This window comes from Desmodus rotundus, chromosome 7, assembly GCF_022682495.2.
Source record: "Desmodus rotundus isolate HL8 chromosome 7, HLdesRot8A.1, whole genome shotgun sequence".
Taxonomy (NCBI): domain Eukaryota; kingdom Metazoa; phylum Chordata; class Mammalia; order Chiroptera; family Phyllostomidae; genus Desmodus; species Desmodus rotundus.
The window spans coordinates 132,758,661-132,766,086 of record NC_071393.1 but is presented as its reverse complement, the minus strand read 5'-3'; the positions used below and the strand labels follow the sequence as shown (position 1 = coordinate 132,766,086).

At 44.6% G+C, this 7,426-nt stretch overlaps 1 pseudogene; it reads left to right on the top strand.

The window, feature by feature from the left end:
• Positions 1-1,435: 1,435 nt before the first annotated feature.
• Positions 1,436-3,038, top strand: LOC112311764 (bis(5'-nucleosyl)-tetraphosphatase [asymmetrical] pseudogene; annotated as a pseudogene).
• Positions 3,039-7,426: the final 4,388 nt, after the last annotated feature.

The following is a 7,426-nucleotide window of genomic DNA, read 5'->3' as shown; positions in this document are numbered from 1 at the left end:
CTGTTCCCTCTGCCCAAGATGCTTTTCCCTCTGACATTTGCATGGCTGAGAGTTCATTCGTACCTCGGTTTGAGTATCATCACAAAGGCGATTTCCTTTCTTCCCATCCAAAGTGGCCTGCTATCTCCCACTCTGGTCATTTTCTGTCCCTTCTCCCTGTCCGTCAGAGCAGGGATCATTCCTTGAAATGATCTGATTTACTTGCTTATTTCTTGTCCATCTCCTTCACTTAAATGAAAGGTCCATGAGCATGATTTTGTTTGTTCCTCTCTAGGTCTGGTGCAGGGGAGACACTCAATGTGTATTTGTTTAATTAAATGCAAACGACGTATCACAGCCAATGTAGAAAAACTGCGTTTTGTGGAGAGGTAAATTCTCCTCCAAGTTAGTGCAGAGGTCTCCCCAGCTCAAAATCAAAATTAGGTGAGTCAGTCTCTAGGTTGGGGGCTGGAGACTTGAGAAATGATGCTAGCATTCATCTCATCTAAGAGAAAAGAATAATAATAAAAGAGAACACAGACAACTAGTTTTGAACGAGATATAAAATGCGGGATGGAGGCACCTGCCCTGATAAGCGAGCGCAGCGCAGCAGAAGAGGACTGGAGTCGCCGAGCACCGAGCAGGGCGGGGGATTCAGAACCCAAGTGAAGAACAGTGATGTAACAAAGCCGGTATTAAAAATTAGTAGGCGTGGTGTTTTCTCTGTCTGGCCTCTTTTACTTGGCGTAGTAACCTCTAGGTCCATATATGTTGTCACAAATGTTAAAATTTCATTATTTTTTTATGGCCAAGTCATTCATTCATATATAAAAATATGTTAAATGTATATATAAACAAAACAGAAAGAGACAAACACACTCGTAGATACAGAGAACAGAATGATGGGCGCCAGATGGGGGGGGGTGAGGGATGGGGGAAGGGGGAAGGGAAGGGATTAAGAAGTACAGGTTGGTACAGAACAGTCACAGGGCTGTAAAGTACAGTAGGAGGAATATAGTCAATAATATTGTAAAGACTGTGGTACCAAGTGGGTACTTGAAATATTGGGGGGAATCTCTTTGTAAAGGCTATGATTGTTAACCACAATACTGCACACCTGAAATTAATACAAAATAATATCGAATGTCCACTGTAATTGATAAAGAAAGAAAAGAAGCTAGGCAGCCAGAGTTCTGGGATGGCCCTCAGTGCTCCTGCCATCTGCCGTGAGTTCTCCGCATAACCCTCCTCCTTGCCAGTCGGGAGGACTGGTGAACACGGTGGACCCCCCACCCCAGTTAGGTTACTTACAGAACAAAGGTGAAGGAATTTAACAAATGTGATGACAATTCCTAACCAGTTGACTTTCCGTTAATGTGAAGGGAGATTATAAGACCTTAAAAATGACTGACATTTCATAGAGTGCGCGGGAGTGTGGGGGGACCATGTGGCCAGGATGTGGGGACTGCCCCGGAAGCTGGCAGGGATCCCCATCTGGCCAGCAGTGAGTGGGAAAATGGGGACTTTTATCCTGTAACAGCAAGGCAGTGAATTCTGCCAGCTGTCTGGGGGACCTGGAGGTAAATCTTTTTCTGGTCAAGCCTCCAGATGATGACATGACCATTGTCACCTTGACTGTGACCTCGGGAGCCCTGATCAGGAGATGGAGACACATTGTGTGCAGACTTTTGCCCCACTAAACTGTGAGCAACCCCTGGGGGCTGTCGTAAGCCGCTCCATTTCCGGCGTTTGCAACGCAGGCAGAGGAAACAAATGCGCTGAAGAAAGGAGGGCCTGTGACAGGGCTGGGGAATACAGGTGTGGATTTTCACTAAAAAACTCTGTAGCAAACTGAATCCCAGATAGGTGAAATACCTGAACGGGGAAAAGTGAAAGCATGTCACGGCCAGGGCAGTACTTAGCGGATCTCAGAAAAAGATGTGATTCTGGAGCACAAAAATCACAGAAACTCTCACACGACTCAATAGGTGGGAATGTACAGAAGTTAAACCTCCTTCAACTCAAAATAATAACACAAGTCTGTGCAAATAATGGCCTCAGCAATAAGGACAGATAGATTTGGTGTCTTCCCTGTGTACAGAACATGGAAAAGTATAACAAATATTTACAATTGTTTATGTGCAAAAATTTCTGGGTGATGAAATTATGAGTAGTTTTAATTTTTTTCTGTAGATTATATTTATACTCTGTGTACATTCACTAATATGATTCTGTATTAATGTCATGTATATCTGAAAATAATAATTAAATGCATAATAATATTTCAATGCATAACTACAAAGAAATAGTATATAATTTAGAAGAATTAATTATATTCTGTAGAGTTTTACAAATATTTAGGTGCTAAAGATCATGAGAGATATTAGAACATCCTTGCATATGCACGCTATGATTAGTTACAACAGTGCGGAGACTTCACCAGCACAGATGGGTAAAGATGGAAAAACTTGGTGTTGCCATTAAAATAGATGTTTTAGGATAATGGGAATAGAAGCAACTAAAATCGACTCCCTGTCCGTCCACCAGTCTCCTGTCTCCCTCCACGTGGGTCCTCAAACAGACCATAGCTGAAAGCAGGTGGCTTGGTCATCTCCCAGAGATGCCCCATTCCCAAGGTGGACAACACGGCAGGTGAGTTTCTACTGCTGCAGACAACAGAGGCTTTCATCACCAGCCTCCTCCTAAAGGTCATGTGGAACCAGGAGAACGTGAACTGGAAACAGCCCCGCGGGACACTCAAGAGGAAGCACCCCGCGGGACACTCAAGAGGAAGCACGCCTAAAAGTGGGCCAGCTGACCATCTTGAGGGGTTCGGAAGGGAGCTCAGTTATGTGGCCAGGGAGAAGCTCAAGACCGTCATCTACTGGCTGGCAGAGGTGAAGGATGGTGATGTGGAGATCCGCGCCTCCCACGAGCAGCACGCTGACCGCTGGCTGAGGCTGGGCGAGGCCTGCCAGTTGGCTCAATTCGAGGAAATGAAGGTGGTGCTCCAAGAAGGACACCCGTTTCTCTGCTCCATAGCGGCCCAGCTTAACTGAAATAGTCATTCACCCTGGCATCTTTGAGGGCTTCCTGAGATGAACCCACTGTCAGCTCTGGAGAAGGCCGTGCTGGTTTTTGGCTCATCGTAGCAAAGAGCAGATAAGTTAGTAAGACAGGTGAGGACTCTCAGAGGAGAGCAAGTGAGACTCTTACCTGGGTGGAAAGGCAGGTGGAGTAGGAGTTAAAAAAAAGTACATCCTTGTATTTAATAAACCTCAAGCATCTTTAAAAAAAAAGAAATGGCTGAATATCTTTTTTAGATGTTTTATATTTGAATTAAAACTTTGTCCATATCTTATATGTATATCCATCCATCTATATATAGAAAACAGGTGGATGGATGGATGGATAGATAGTCTTGCTATGTATATTAGTTTTTTAAGACTTCTGTAACAAAGTACCACCAGCAGAGTGACTTTAAACAACAGATATTTACGTCTTACAACTCTGGAGGCTGGAAGTCCAAGACCAAGGCGTGGCAGGGCTGGTTTCTTCTGAGCCTCTGTTTTGTCGTATAGAAGACCACCTTATCCCTGTGCCTCAATCTCATCTTTCCTCTGGGTGTACCTGTGTCTTAAGCTCATCTTCTTGCAAACACACCAGTCACACTGAATGAGGGGCCACCCTAAAGACCTCATGTAAACGTAGTTACCCGTTCAGAGACCCTATCTCCAAGTATGGTCACACCCTGAGTTACTCAGAATTAGGACTTCAACTTATAAATGTTGGGGGAGACACTACTGAGCCCATAACACGATGCAAGACTCTCTCCTTCTAAGGGAGAGAACAGCGCTCACCCTGTAATCCTGTTTCTTTCTAAGGTGTGGCTTTCGCACAATTACTTAACATTATGGTAATAACACCATCACTGTTATCCTTGGTTTGGCTCTTTCAACCTTGCTTTTTGTCAAAGGGTTAAATAGCACCGTGGCCTCACACGCAATGAGGATGGACTCAGGTGATGTACTAAGAGGCTCCCATGTAGCGTCTGGTGCTCGGGGTGCATTGGGGCATGCCTCCCCCCGACTCTATTGCTTAATAGAGTATCTCAGATTTTTCTACCGAAGGCCTTTGGCAGCCAGGGAGAAAGAACTTGAGGCAAAACCCACAGAGGCATTCAGCAATGTTGTCCTTATAGTTACTTAAAACAACAACAACAAAAACTGTTGGCCTTTTCTATGATAGGTCCATGTTTGTGAAAATAAAACAGTTGCAACTCCTTGTGATGTAAAATTGCTCTGGGAAAACAGGTGACATTTACCTTGTGCCTGCAGAAGCCTGTGGCATTGCACCCTGGGTGCCCACAGACACACGGTTTTGATAGAAACCCATGCCCCCCGAGAAATGAGACCCAGCATCCCCTTCCAGTCGTAGAATTCCTCACAGCATGTCTTCAGAAGGGAGCAAGACAGAAAATCAAACAGGAGACTGGTGTTGCAAAATTACTGGAGGAAGGGGGAAAAACAAAAACCAGAAAAAACATAAAAATGGGCAGGCAACAATGCCAGAAGGACAAACAACAGATGGACAAACAGAATTACAATGCCAATGCCAAGGACTAGCATGGGCAGTAGCTGAGTTGGACAATGTCATTAGAAAAGATTCCAAACAGCTAGAGTCAGCCAATGGGAACTGTCATCTGGCCATACCTGGAGAGACACTGGAGAGACACGACTCAGAGCGGCAGAGCTTTCTTATGGAAATGTATGTCCCTGCTTATTGCATGGACTGTCTCGCCAGGGGACTCAGAGGGCTGAGAATCCTGCACTCACTATAGGAAAGAGGGACCAGGCTTGAAGATAGCCTGCAGTGGCATTTCCCACGAGGGACTTTAAGCACCTGTTATATCCAAATGCTTGGGACAGCCCTCATCGGTGCATTCACGTCCTCCCAGGACCACTGGTGACCATCACAGGGACAGACTAGAACCCATGCCAACAACAAGCTATTCCTACCAAACAAGCCAAGCTAAATGTGCACACCAGAAGTCTTTTACGATTTTGCAATGTGGCTCAACAATATTTGTTCACATAAACAAAGAATTTGCTCTTTCTTCAAGAATCAGTTCCATGAGCTGTACTGAAAGTCTATCGTGAATAAGTCCACCTCACCGCTCAGAGAGGAGCTGAGTCGCTGCTTCACTTCCCACGTTATTGAAGTGACACCAGATCAGAGAGATGCCAGTGACCCGTGGTCAGCGTCCAGGGAAACTGTATGGCAGGGGTGTCCAAACTTTGGCATCTCTGGGCCACACAGGAAGAAGAAGAGTTGTCTTGGGCCACACATTAAATACTTTGCAACACATAATCACAAAAAAATCTCATAACATTTTAAGTAAATTTACGATTTTGGGTCAGGCCACATTCATAGCCACCCTGGGCCAAATGCAGCCTGTGGGCCACGGATGGGACACCCCTGCTGCATGGAATAGAGGAACACAGACAAAACATGTGGGGGGGATGCATGCTGACCTGGGACAAGAATGGTCTAGAACTCCTTACAGAATACAGGATAGACAGAGACCATGTATTAAGAATATTTAAAGAGACAGAACCACAGAATTCATTAAACTAGAGGTTGGCAAACGACGCTCGGCAGCCACAGCTGGCCCGTGGCTGTTCCTGAGCTTCCCTCCAACTTGGAATCGTATTCACACTGCCAAAGGTCTGGACAGTATGAAGGAGACAGAGAGAGGGACACGGGGCAGAAACCAACTAAGGACTGGGAAACCTAAACAATGTGTCATCCAGCACTGATAGGAACAGTTTCCCCCGCCCACCCTGAGTTAGATGGCACCCGTAGATGGGTGATTGTGAATTCCTTGCACGTCTACATTGCCCACCCAGACAGTTGCGGCTTTCGGGGCACTGTGTGGAGAAGCGTTTTTAAAAGCATGCTGTAATCCTAGGGAATCTCCTGTTCCATCCATGCTGTCACAAAGTGTAGGAGCTCCTTCTTTCTCTCTGCTGTGTAGTATCCATTGTGTAAATGAACCATAGCTTTTGATCCATTTATTTCCTGGTGGGCACTTAGGTTGCTTCCAGTACTTGGCTATGGTAAGTTGTGCTGCTATGAACATTGGGGTGCATAGGTTCTTTTGGATTAGTGTTTCAGGGTTCTTAGGATATAATCCCAGCAGTGGAATTGCCGGGTCGAAAGGCAGTTCCATTTTTAGTTTTCTGAGGAAATTCCATACTGTTTTCCACAGTGGTTGCCCCAGTCTGCATTCCCACCGACAGTGCACTAGGGTTCCCTTTTCTACACATCCTCTTCAACACTTGTTGTTTGTTGATGTGTTTATGATGGCCATTCTCACCAGTGTGAAGTGCTAGGTATCTCACTGTGGTTTTAATTTGCATCTCTCCGATGGCTAGTGAAGCTGAGCATCTTTTCATATGTCTCTGTGCCCTCTGTATGTCCTCCTTGGAGAAGTGTCTGTTCAAGTTTTTTGTCCATTTTTTTATTGGGTTGTTTGTCTTCCTGGAGTGGAGTCTTATGAGTTCTTTATATATTTTGGAGATCAAACCCTTGTCTGAGGTATCACTGGCAAATATGTTTTCCCATATAGTTGGTTCTCTTTTCATTTTAATGCTGTTTTCTTTAGCCATGCAGAAGCTTTTTAATTTGATGAGACCCATTTGTTTATTTTTTCCTTTATGTCCCTTGCTCTAGCATGGATGGGACAGGAGAGCATTATGCTAAGTGAAATAAGCCAGGAGATGAGGGGCAAATACCATGTGATCTCACCTTTAAGAGGAATCTAATCAACAAAACAAACAAGCAAGCAAAATATAACCAGAGACATTGAAATTAAGAACAATGTGACGGTAACCAGAGGGGAGGTGGGAGGGGAAAGTGGAGGTGGGGGAAGGAGGGAAGGGTTTTCAGGAACATGTATAAAGGACACATGGACAAAATCATGATGGGGTGGAAGCAGGGGAGGGAGGTGAGGATGGCTGGGGAGGAGTGGTAAGGGGGTAAATGCAGACAACTGTACTTGAACAACAATAAAATAATTTTAAAAATTCTTAAGCAAAGATTGAATTAAAACAAGAAAAAAATCATAGGGAATCTCCATTGATCACTTTGTACGTGCCTGTCACACATAAGAACTTTACCTGTGTTACCGAGCACATCCTCAAAACAGCCATTTTAGATAAATACTCTATTTTTCCTCTTTCCAGTAAAGACAGTTGAGGAACAGAGTGGCTGAGTAACTTGTCCAAGGACTCACAGCTAGGAAATGGTGGGAAGCAGGATTTGAACCAAGTCAGTTTGTAGTCATCAATATATAAATATAGATGAGTCAGCATAGATTAAATTATGCTGCAATAACAAATAGCCCCAAGTTTTGAGAAGCGTTCAGTATGGAGGATCATTTCTG